Source organism: Pleurodeles waltl, chromosome 8 (assembly GCF_031143425.1).
Source record: "Pleurodeles waltl isolate 20211129_DDA chromosome 8, aPleWal1.hap1.20221129, whole genome shotgun sequence".
Classification (NCBI taxonomy): domain Eukaryota; kingdom Metazoa; phylum Chordata; class Amphibia; order Caudata; family Salamandridae; genus Pleurodeles; species Pleurodeles waltl.
The window spans coordinates 1,469,121,904-1,469,135,017 of NC_090447.1; positions in this window are offsets into that span (position 1 = coordinate 1,469,121,904).

A 13,114-nucleotide genomic window follows, 5' to 3' on the forward strand; every position below is an offset into this window, starting at 1 on the left:
TGCCAAAGTGTAGAGTTAACTGTTGACTCCATATCCTGTCCTTTAACATGTAATGCACTCTGGGGGTTGTGGTCTTGTTTCATTTCAAACAAGTCAATTGCACTAAGTCAAAATGAAAACAAAGATTTCTAAAAAGGAAGCTCAGGACTGGAATATGGCGCCCCTGGTGGCTCGGAGTAATCTAATAGCTTTACCAGTGTCAATATCTTTCATCAGCTATTGAATAAAGCTTTGGGTGTTTTTTCGATTGATGGATGGAGGATGGGGGAAATAGGTCCTAATCGACTCCCAGTCGCTACGGAGCAAGTAGGAGCACCACAGCTTCCAGGTTTCCCAGGTCCATGCGTGATGTGCTGTTCTGGTGCAGGGCTTTTCCTTTGAATTCTGGGACTTGTAGTCCTTTATTATAATAGAATAAATACAATTACAAGTCCCACATTTCAAAGGAAAAACCTGTACTGGAGCAGCAAATCACACACGGACCTGGGAAACTTGGCAAGGCTGAGGCACAAACCAATTTTTACAGCTTTGGTAAGATTTCATTTGTTCCTAAGCTTGGCTTGCAGTTTCAGGGTTTCAGCTATATGATTTTAATTTACACAGACGTCTACGATTCTTGTTGATGGAAATGACGACAGGACTGTCTTCACAAAACTGCCATACACTGTTAGTCTCTCTTGAATGTAATTGCCAGTCTTGTTCTCCCAGCTTCCTACAAAGGCACAGTCTGAAAAATACCACCTCACACCACTGCTTTCGGCCCTGGCCTTTTGTGTGATAACCTAATGCATTCTGGGTACTGTAGTCTTTCAGCACTTAACGGATGCTTCCATGGCAAGTATGCCCTGCTCCAGTCTGGGACTTTTCTTTTACAAATCAATGTTTTTGAGTGTGCCAGTTGAACCGGATTGAATCACGGGAACTAGGTCTGCAATTAACAAAATGCATTAACCTAATGGCCATAAATGGAGCACTGCTTCTTTGTGCAGACTGGTTCATCTGGTAAACTTATTCTATTCACATGTAATTGTTTGAACACACCTGACAGCAATTATTTGTAGGTGGAAAGCCCAGGTCTGGAAATGCTGTGCTTGGTGGCCTGGAGTGAGACAGCGTCCTGCGCATGCAAGCAGGCAGGCCTGGTGCAGAGTGTCTGCTGGCTGCAGCAGGCGGGAAGTGATTTCTCAATTGTCGTTTGTTGATTTTCAGTAGACTGTAAAAACAATAGTTATGCGCTGCACTCGCTTTGTCTGCCCTGCACAATATTTTCTGCCGCTGAGCATGAAAACAAAGATCATAAACAACACCTGCTACATTGTTTTTTGTTTCCTCTGTGTCGCGCATTTGCCCTGCATGAGAGCGCAGTACAAAAAAATGGCGGGGCACCCGCCTCACTCTGTCGAAGAGATGAATCACATGGCCCCTGAGTTCTTGCGGTTCAGGAAGCAATGAGTGGAAGTCTGTGGGAGCAAGAAGTGGGAATCTGAGGCAGCAAGGGCTGGAGTGTAAAGTGAAACCATCCACTAGCAGGGATTGGGTAGTACTTTTGAGAACAGGGGAGTGTAAAATTCACGTAATTTGCTTTCACGTAATTCTGTGAAATTTCACCAAAATTATGTGAAATTATGTGCAGTTACACAAAATGCAAAAATGTCATTTTGTGCTATATTCTAGCACATGATGCTTCCTCACTGCATTTATTTTTTACGCAAGGACACATTTTTCCGTATAAAACAGTACAAAATATAAAAGAACTGCAAACAAGAGAAGCTCACATTCTGTTGTTCCTGTACATTCAATGCAAAGTTGATTAATGGTGTAAATTTGCTCTGGTCAAGCTCATGCTTTAAAGGGAGATGGTTGGGTGGTCTCTTGTTCCTTGGAACTCGGCAATACCATGGGCGGCGGAGCAGGCTTTTCCAGTTGTGTCAATATAGGAAGATCTTTGCATTGTAGGACATGATCTAATGGCCTTGAGGACGTGGGAACAACTTTCTTCTTTTCCTTTTATCACATAAAGTTTCTCTCTTCATTTACACCTCTTCGGGTGCTCTGGTGGATTTCTTCTTATTTTCTAACCTCCATATTGGTTCTTCACATATTCCTGGTTATATTTTCTCAGAAAGTGGTGTTTTTTTCCCAATTTAAGATGGCTTCCTTTCCACTTAGACTATTATTACTAACTAATCGATTATGGCTTGGTGGGTTTTTGCTCTTCCATTGGCTTTTTCTTCCAAGTAGTATCTATTCGTAAAGGCACTGGTCGACTTTGCAAGGTATAAAACCATAAAATGCCACTATGGCTACAGAAAAGAGACACCCTTATCTCTAGCTAGTTAGAAGAAAGAAGAAAATAAATGAATTAGGTCGTGCCATTGACACTGTAACTAACTAAAGTCAGATAAGGACTTGTGGAAGTGTTCCTTAACCCACATTCTGATCGCACCCGGAGTGAAAGCCTTTGTGTTGGTAACACCACTGAAATGGCAGTGTGTCAAACCTCCGAGAAAGTTAGTAGAGGGGAGTAAGCTTGCAGGGTAGAGTGAGAAGTGAGCATTCTTGAGCCTTATCTAAATGCCTTTGGTCTTTTGTATTGGTCATCTGTGCTTCACTTTCTTGTGGCTCTTGTGTTGGTTCTCAATTGAGTCGGTTTCTGTAGGGTGGAGTCAGCGGGTCCTTGAACTCCTTAGCTGGTGTTATCAATGGGCAAGGCCAATTCCTGACCGCTCAACAGTTTCCATTAATATATGGATTTTAGTGCAGGCTCAGACCTTCCAAAGAATCATCACAGTCGGATGTTAAAGGATCCTGCGTTCTGTTCCAGGCACGCACATTGCCTCAACTGACCTGTAAACTTTTCTTACTAAGCCCCTAGCTTTATCACGTGTCAGTTCCTGTGAGACTGTGGGGGTTATTACAACTTTGGAGGAGGTGTTAATCCATCCAAAAGTGACGGATATACCACCAGCTGTATTACGAGTTCCATAGGATATAATGGACTCGTAATACGGCTGGTGGTATATCCGTCACTTTACCGTCACTTTTGGGACAGATTAACACCTCCTCCAAAGTTTTAATAACCCCCTGTATCTCTCCATAAATAGGGAAAGCTGTGGGAAGCCAATCTACCATCACATGAAATCCGCCCTTTGAGTCTGAAGCTGCTAGGCAATGGGAGCAGAGGGTCACCTCGGTTGGCTACTTCCAGGGGTCGCTCTTCAGAGGTGGAGGGCAGGAAGCATGGGTCTCATCAAAGCTGGATAATTGTATATTCCATATCCTATGCCAGACATGTGTTAAATAGCAAGAAAATTCAAAGAGAACCTACTCAGGGTTACTACCCGTAGTGGATCATATCCACAGTACCTGTCTTTCATTTGGGAAATCCAGATGGTCATGTTACACATATATACACACACGTGATACAGTTTAGGGCTACTGGCAATCCCACTAATTAGATAATGGATAAAGACGGATTTGATAGAAAGGATCATAAAACTATTCTACCAAGGGCGCAAGTAAAACAGTAGCTCCTTGTCATTGATGAGGAAAACCTCGCCAACTTCAAGGAGAAACACTTTTGGTACTTTTGGGATGGTACAAGTACTTGTCAGCAAGGTTGTCACTATTCTGGACAACACTATCACTTTCCAATAGGTATGCTACCCTTTTATTGGACATCACCAACATTTCTCACAAGGCCCTCTCTACCTTTTTGGACAGCACCACCACTTCTCAGCAGATCCACTGTATTTTTATTGGACAGCACCAACAAGTCTCAAGAGGCCCATTGTACTTTTTTTGTACACCACCACCACTTCTCAGCAGAACCACTGTATTTTTATTGGACAGCACCAACAAGTCTCAAGAGGCCCATTGTACTTTTTTTGTACAGCACCAACATTTCTCAGCAGATCCATTGTATTTTTATTGGACAGCACCAACAAGTCTCAGGAGGCCCACTGTATTTTTTTGTACAGCACCACCACTTCTCAGCAGATCCACTGTATTTTTATTGGACAGCACCAACAAGTCTCAAGCGGCCCATTGTACTTTTTTTTGTACAGCACCAACATTTCTCAGCAGATCCACTGTATTTTTATTGGACAGCACCAACAAGTCTCAGGAGGCCCACTGTACTTTTTTGTACAGCACCACCACTTCTCAGCAGATCCACTGTATTTTTATTGGACAGCACCAACAAGTCTCAAGAGGCCCATTGTACTTTTTTTGTACAGCACCAACATTTCTCAGTAGACGTGGTGTGCTTTTATTGGACATCAACAAAAATTCTCAGCAGGCCTGCTATCCAATTGTTGAAAAGGACCAACAGTTCTCGTCTGGCCTATTCACTTACTGGATAGCACTAACACTTTTGGTACTCCTACCAAAGGTTCATTGGATAGTAACAGTGACTCTCAGGAAGCCTACATTAATTCCATTGGTCCTAACCAACACTTCTCAGTAAACCTGCTGTACTTGTACTGGAGAGCAACAACACTTTTCAGCAGGCTCGTTGTACTTTTATTACAACAGCACTTCATTCCTGCTTTCACAGCGCGGGACGAACACGAACGAACACGACTTATCATGCTTGCATATATCTATTAAAAGATAAACTTATCTCATGCTTTGGCAACTTCAAACCTACCGGCTTCAGTATTTCCTGGGTGATGGGATTATGCCAGCGTTCCTGGAACTTGTGACTATTCCCATACCTTTGCCTTAAGAAAGTCATATTGACGAAACACGTGTCGGCTGTTGTGTCATTGGATTGCCTGTTGTTTCATTGGATTCACTTTGCATTCGATGAATAAAATTCCTATGACTTCCACATGTTCATGCTATACTTCGAGTGATTTATCACATCAAGGAATGGACTTTCTGAACTATTGTGGTGTGCCTTGGTACATATATTTTGGATTGATATGTGTTGGCTGATCGTCAGCTGACACAATTGCACCTGAAGTGGTTGGGTGTTGTACCAGTTTGGCACCCTGGGCAGCACCATCTGTGATGAATGGACATTCTACTCTTTCATTTTACCACATGTACACTTAGGAGGTGCGAACCAGTAGCATAGCCACTCTGTATCTGTGTTTATAGCACTTCCAAGCAGGCATACTTCTAAGAAGATCTAATATGTATTTGTTGGACACCCCCAACACCAACACCTCTGAGCAGGCCTACTATCCATTTATTGGACAGAACTAACACGTCCCAGCAGACCAACTGTAATTTCATTTCATTAAACAGCACTAGCGCTTCTCAGCTGGCCTACTTTATTTCTACTGGCCTGCACCAACACTCCTCAGCAGGCCTACTGCAATTTTATTGGACAGCACCAGTACTTTTCAGCCGGCCTACTTTATTTCTATTGGGCTGCACCAACACTTTTCACTAGGCCTACTGCAATTTTATTGGACAGCACCAGCGCTCGAACAGTTCTTCCACAATGGACAGCGCCAGCTCTTCTCCATCAGAGCAGCCATACTTTTTACAGTAATTCTCAGCTGGCCTACTTAATTTCTACTGGACCACACCAACACTTCTCAGCAGGCCTAAGGTACTTTTACTAGACTGCACCTACAGTTCTCAGCAGGCCTGCTGCACATATTTTGGAGAGCACTAACACTTTTCAGTAGGCCTGTAGCACGTTTTATTGACAGTGCCAACACTTCTAAGCAGGCCTACTATCCATTTGTTGAACAGCACAAACACTTCTCAGCAGGCCTACTGCAATTTGTTGGACAGCACCAGTGCTGCACAGCAGGCCTACGTTATTCCAATTGAACTGCAGCAACACTTTTCAGCAGATCTACTGTAATTTTATCAGACAGCACAAATCTCGAATAGTTCTTCCACAAAGGACAACACTATCTCTCCTCCATCAGGATAGCAGTACTTCTATTGGAATGTGTTCATGTCAATTACGAACCATGAAACAAGAGGATATTGGATGCCTCTCAGTTGATAATTAATTTGATTTAGTTCAATACGGGTCTGCTCAGTGAGTGAATCCCTGGCTGCTAAGGTTTCTTGTGGATCTAAATATCATAAAGTGGAATTCTAGAAAGGTCAACCTAGCTGAGGAATGAACACCAACTTCGATTGGTAAACAATTTTATTTAAAGCTATCTAAACAAATCTCTTTGGCGAAGCGTCTATAGGTGACATTATCGTTACCACTTCTGTTTTTTATTGACAGATGAATAGATGAGAAAAAGTGTTATTCAGTCATCATTCTGGCCTTCCTACTGGCTTAAAATGTAACGCGGACTGCGTCATTTTGTTTCTAGGTGCATCGCATGCACAGGGTACTTGCAGCAGAAAGTGCGCGCGCGCACACACACCACAAAGTTATCCTGGTCACGCCACGTGCGAATCTCTGTCTCAGCCTCATTCAGATAAACGACCAATCGCGGAGAGTTTGCTGACTCCTCCATCAGAGTCATGGCAAGAGAAACCCTAATCTTCACAAGCAGCTGGTTTCACGTCGCGGCCCTAGGGTGACCACCCGTCCGTAAATTTCACGGACTGTCCGTAATTTCGCCCTGCTGTCCGTTGTCCGTGATGAAAGCTTTAACGGACGGCATTTGTCCGTAATTTTAGCTTTCACCTAAAGGGCAACGGAGGCAGGGCGAAATTACGGGCAGAGGAGTTCCCCCAGCTGGGCTGGAAGGCAGGGGGTCTCCTGTGCTCTGAGGGAGGGAGGGGCTGACAGATAAGAATAGGCCTTCTTGCCAGGGGGTCTCCTTCCCTAAACACATGCAAATGTGGGCAACTGGTAAATCTGCAAATACAAAGGGGCTTGAAAACCTACATTGACTTTACTAAAAGGAGTCACTTGAAGTTTTCTGGTGGCAAAGATATTTTTTTCAGAGAGGTATTGTAATGGTGTTCCAAGGTGAGCTGTGGAGTGTGTGGTTTTAATGGAGTGTTATAATTTTTTTTATCACTAGGTATAAACTGTATATTATTCAAATCTGTATTTGAGAAGCACTTTTTATTTATTTAACCGAAATGTATTTCCGCATTTTGTAGCAGCTTTTATTATGATGTCATTGTATTTTTCACAGTTCTTTCAGGTACCACGGTACCTCATAGTACTAACAAACATTGGCAAAGCCAATACGTCTCATCTACGAAAGAGTTAATGGCTTTGCTAATGTGTTTTAGCCATTAGCCATGTTATACACCAGAGTAGCTGCTGTTCAGCATGGCTTAAAGCTAGTGGCATAGTGGTGTGGAGTGGAGTAGACTAGCATAGGAGCAGTGGCGTAGAGCCCAGTGGTGCAAAGTACAGTGCAGTGGGGTACAGTGCAGTTGTTTAGAGTGCATTATTGTAGAGTGCAGTGGTTTAGAGTGCAGTGGCAATGGACAGAGTAGAGTGGCATAGAGTGCAGTGGAGTAGAGTGGCATACAACAGAGTAGCAGAGAGAGCAGTAGTGTAGAGTGGTGCAGTGGCATAGATTGCAGAGTAGACTCACATTGCAGGGAGTGCAGTGGTGTAGTGTAGAGTGGTGCAGAGTAGGGCAAAGTGCTGTAGAGTGGAGTGATGCAGAGTAGAATGGCATAGAGTGCAGTGGCATAGAATGCAGTAGTACATAGTACATTGGTGTATAGTATGGTGGTGGAGAGTGCAACACTGCAGAGTAGAGTGTCAGTGCAGTGATGTAGAGTGGAGTAGAGTGGCACAGAGCAGTGGCGTAGAGTACAGTGGTACAGAGTAGAGGGCAGTGGCGTACAGTGCAGTTGTTTAGAGTGCATTGGCGCAGAGTGCAGTGGCATAGAGTGGCATGGGGTAGAGTTACATAGAGTGCAGTGGAGTAGAGTGACATACAATAGAGTAGCAGAGAGCGCAGTAATGCAGAGTGGTGTCAGAGTGCAGAGTAGACTCATGTGGCATAGAGTGTAGTGGTGTAGAGTGGTGCAGAGTAGAGCGGTGTAGAGTATAGTGCCTAGAGTGCAGTGGCATAGAGTAGAGTGGTGTAGAGTGCAGAGTTGCAGAGTAGAGTGTCAGTGCAGTGGTGTAGAGTGGTACAGAGAACAGTGGCATAGAGTACAGTGGTGCAGAGTAAAGGGCAGTGGAGTGCAGTAGCATAGAGTGGCATTGGGCAGAGTAGAGTGGCATAGAATGCAGTGGAATAGAGTATATTGGTGCAAAATGCAGTAGTACAGGGCAGAGTGGTGTAGAGTATAGTGGCGACCAGAGCAGTGTTGCAGAGAGTCAGCTTGCAGTGGTGTAGAGTGCATTGAACTAGAGTGCAGTGGTCAGAGTGGTATAGAGTACAGTGGCGTAGAATAGATTGTTTCAGAGTAGAGTGCAGTTGCATAGAGTGGAGAGGTGCAGGGTAGAGTGCAGTGGCACAGAGTGCAGTGGCATAAAGTAGATTATTTCACAGTAGAGTGAGGTGGCTTAGAGTGGAGAAGTGCAGGTTAGAGTGGAGTTGCATAAAGTGGCATAGAGTGTGATGGCATAGAGTAAAGTAGTGTAGAGTGCCGTGGCATAGAGTGCAGAGGTGCAGAGTAGATTAGAATGATGTACAGTGTATTGATGTAGAGTGCAGGGGCATAGAGTTGAGTGTTACAGAGTAAAGTGTATTAGCTTAGAGTGCAGTGGCGTACAGTGCAGCGTTGCAGAGTGGCAGAGAGTGGAGTTGTGCGGATTATATTGGTGTTGCCTAGACTGGAGTGGTATGGCGTGCAGACGAGCAGAGCGCAGTGGTGTAGAGAGGCGCAAAGTGCAGTGGCTTAGAGTAGAGTAGTACAGAGTAGAGTAGAGAGGCATAGTGTGAAGTAGCATAGAGAGCAGTGACATAATGTAGAGTGGTTCCGAATGGAGAAGAGAACACTGGCATGGAGTGGCATAAAGTGGAGTGATACAGAGTAGGGTGTAATTCTGATATATTCTGAAGTCTATTTAAATGTTGTCATGTGATACAAAAAACTCTTTCCTAACCCCAGTATCCAGCAAGATTGTTGCATAAATCCTCTCACTTTGAAGTCAGAGAAAGGAAAGTAAACACTAAGTTCCCACCGAAGACAGAGCCTGACATTTGACTTTGTTCTTTGAATGCACAGCAAATATGATGAGATAAGAACAAGATTTACAGGCCTGTTTACAGAAACAGGGAGCACTCGGCAGGATACTGTAAATAAGGTTTTGGCAAGGGAAGGGACAAATTCAAGCTGCATGGCCTAAAACAAATAAAGCCAGCAAATTGAAAGCAACAAATTGTGAGTTACAAACAACAAGGCCAATGGCAAGCAACGGGCAGAATGCATTCACAAGGAAGCACTATGAATTTACTTAAAGTGACAGCTGTGGGATACTTTGTGGGGAAAGTCCAGTATTTTAGACCATATCTTGCAGAGGTTTGGCTACATCAATCACCCAGGTAGTATGACAAGAAGACCTGGAGTGGTTTCCATGTTGCAGGATAGGTCTGTACACCCATTCTATCAGTTCAGTTTGCCACCATTTCCTATGGTACAGAGCTTCTGGCACACCTCTTGTAGGGTTAGTGCTAGGTAGCAGACATGAAATAGGGCATTTAATGATTATTTAAGGTGGTTGTAAGTAAGGAGTTGACCGGGGTGAAAATGGTAGTCTGCCACAAGGGTTTGGAAATTTAGTAGCTCACTGTTCAGAAACAAAGTCCCCAATTTTAAGACACCTGCAACATGCCACTGATAGAGTTGCTCTGAGCACAGCCATCCTGTGCGAGTGGGAAGGCTTAGCAAAGGTAGTGCAGGAGCATAGGGTTTCTTCGTGTCAGTGAGTTTACAGGTTCTGGCAAGGCAAGAGAAAGCCATGCATGATAACCCCGGATGGTGATCCATAGAATGGTCAGTAGGAAACGATGAGCAGTGCATTAAGCCTTCCTTAAAAGTCTTTACTGGTAAACCCCATCTCATGCAGGGAGGTGGGCAGAAAGCCAGTGAGCCACCCATTGGACATCTGCAGCTGAATAAAAGCATTCTAAGTCCAGAAGATCTAATCCACCCGCAGTCACAGTTAGCTTTAGAGTGGAAAGAGCTCCCGATGGCGCTGCAGCGACCAAATCAGATGTGTGGCCTGTCTGAAGAAGGAATGAAGGACGAGCAGGGGAAGGTTTGCAAAATAATACTATCATTGGGGTAGCACACCATCTTCGCTAGTGCCACATGGCCTCTACAGAAAGCAGAAGAGAAGACCAAAAAGCAAACTGGGCTTGGAGGGACCGTTCGCTCTGCCGAGATTTTCATCCTGGAAATTAGTGTAAGAATGGTAGATATTAATTACTAGGTATCAAAAGGTAACTTGTTCCCAGTTCAATCTGAGGTCTAATTGTGTATGAAGGCGAAAACAGTGCCATATGTTAATGAAACACTAATTAAATTTTAAAATTTGTAAATTATGTTTGTGCAATTTACATCCCAAATATTTTGAAGATTGTATGTGTACTTGACACTTAGGGATAACCCAGATCTCTAGTTTGGCTTTTGCTCAATTTCAAAACCATATAAAGACATGGACTAAGCGGGCAATTGCCTTGCACAACCTTGCAAGGGGTCTGGCCCCTGCTCACCCTTCACAAGCACTAACAGCGAACCATTGCACCAGAAGAGTTTGCCAAGGTGGATGGGTGTTGATTATTCAACCACTTGACAGTGCCCCTTCTGTTTCGCCCCTGTGTGCAGACAACTCCCCAGGTACCCAATACCTTCAAATAGTCTTGGTGGACCCATCTTGTCTGATTTTAGGAATTGTCCCACCTTGTTCTTCTCTTCTTTATTTATCCAGTTGTTAGCAACAACCCTTTGAATTACTTGCCGTGGATCTCCCGTTTGATCTCGATTTCATCCTACTCTTTTATTATCTTTGATTGGTAGTCCGGGCTCCCATTTCTGAGATAAATGTAGAGTCCCAAACATACACTCTAGTGCAGTGAGACTACAAACAAGTTATGGGTACATCACATCCTGTCATTAGGTGTGAGACTGTCACCCACACCATCTGCCCTGCCTCTTTAAAAAAAAATAGGTTGAAAGTCCATGGGCGGTTGCGGTAAGCCAGATGTTTTTGTTCAATTTGTTTAAACTAGCATAAGGTTAATTACCTTAATGTTTCCCAAACTGTTTGCCATGGGTTTTGAAATGTTCAGAAACATAATCAAAATGTTGCTGTTACTTTCTCTTCAGGAAAGATCGGGTAGATGTGGGTAGGGGTGATGGCCTTGCCGTGAAGGGCATTAATTTACTACTGAACAAGGACGTAATGTGACACCTGTCTGTAGCACACCAGGAGGCAATCACAAAAGGTCCACAGTGAATAAATAGTGCTATGTTGAAAAAGAGTACATAAATGCACTGACAACATAGTGAGGCATGGCCTCTCTTGCGTGTGTCTGTAAAACTGACGTTTGTTCTTAAATTTTTGACCCTTTGTCCTGAATTTTTGTCCTGAATTTTGACCCTTTGTCCTGAATTTTTTACAGTCCTGTCCAGAATTTGCCTCAATGCCAGGTGGTCACCCTAACTTCAGCTTGTATCTTATGCTTTATTCTCAGTCGATGATGTTGGGCTTATGTATTTAACTTACAAACATCTTGCTCCGAGCAAAGGTAGACATCGTAACCTTGTTGTTCTTTTTTTTATATAAAAAAGCTGCCAGCGTCGCGAACCGGGAAGATGACAACGTTTTAAACAATAGTGAGGGCCCTTCGCAATTGGGACATGTTCCCGATGCCCCTCAGTGCCACCTGCTCTGCAGTGGTGCCACTTACCGTGGCTGCCAGAGGCATACACTTCTTTCCCTGCGGCCACAAGTCCCAAGAAAGCAGGTGACGTGGCCGAGCAGCAGCTAAGGGGTTTTACCGCAGCCACTTAGGGCTACTGCCGGCTTCAATGACACTGGAGAAAACACATTCACCCCTGACTAGAGTCCAGTCCCTAGTGAGCAAGAGAGCTGGTCCAGGAAACAGGGCGGAGCAAAAGTACGACTGTGCCTCAGACGAGGTCAGGGAGCTTTACACTTCTAAAGGAAAGTGTGAAATTAGCCAACTTCATCCAAACAGGTTGGTGTAGTGAATCACTTAGCCTATCTCTGAAAAGAACAACTTTTACCTGCCTGCAGCCAAGGGCATTGTATAGGGAGTGCAAATATCAATATGGATTATCCAAACATTTAAATCCACCTCCCTAGCCCTATCTTTCTATGTTGTTTTAAAGCCATAAACCTTGTTTATTCCAATTCCAACTTCTATAAGAATCAGGCACTGGGTTCTACCTCAACACCTGCTCCTTAGACCAAGCCATACCATTCAAACTTCAGTACAGTCATTTTCTTTAACCAGTCATATGAAATGTGCTCCCTCTTTGCCTAGATGGCCATTGTTTGCTCTTTATGCGGACACATGATAGCCTTGAGTAATTTCCTCACGTCTGAGATATTTCTCTGGCTCCCAATTAAAGCCTGTGCTTCATTCAAATTTCTAGATCACTTTCAAGTTCATCAAGCATCAACAACCAAGCTATGTATCGTCAACTCTGGCCATGTGGGTAGGCATCACCCAGTCGTGCAGAAAAGACCAGTTGTTTCCATGAGAAAGCCACAACCTTGTCACAGACCTCTTCAGCTGCCGTGGACCATCTTCCAGCACAAAACTTCCTGATTTTGTTTCTTTCCGACAGCTATTAAAATCCACCTGAATCAAACATAACAGTCCCGCAACGTCATTAAGCAAGTCACTGGTGAATGGGGCACTACATTAAACTCCATAGCGGTGATTGCTCAAAGAATCTTTGATTTGTACTGGAAACTTTACAAAGATGAACATATTCAACACTCAATCTAAGAGAAATATTTGAGAAATTTAAAAAATAGAATGACGATTGTTTGGCAGGAATTGAAGAACCTAAACACCAAGAGATGGTAGGTGTTATAGGTAATCTGCCTAAAAATAAAGCATCAGGCAGAGATGGCTTCATTGCATCTTTCTACAAGGCCTTATAAGGCTATACTTACTGATCTATTAGCAAAGCCTTGCCCTAACACTATATGAGGCTAACCTAGCATCTGTCTTGGAAGTGCTCTCCAAAGATTTATTCTCATAGGGCCGGATGGATG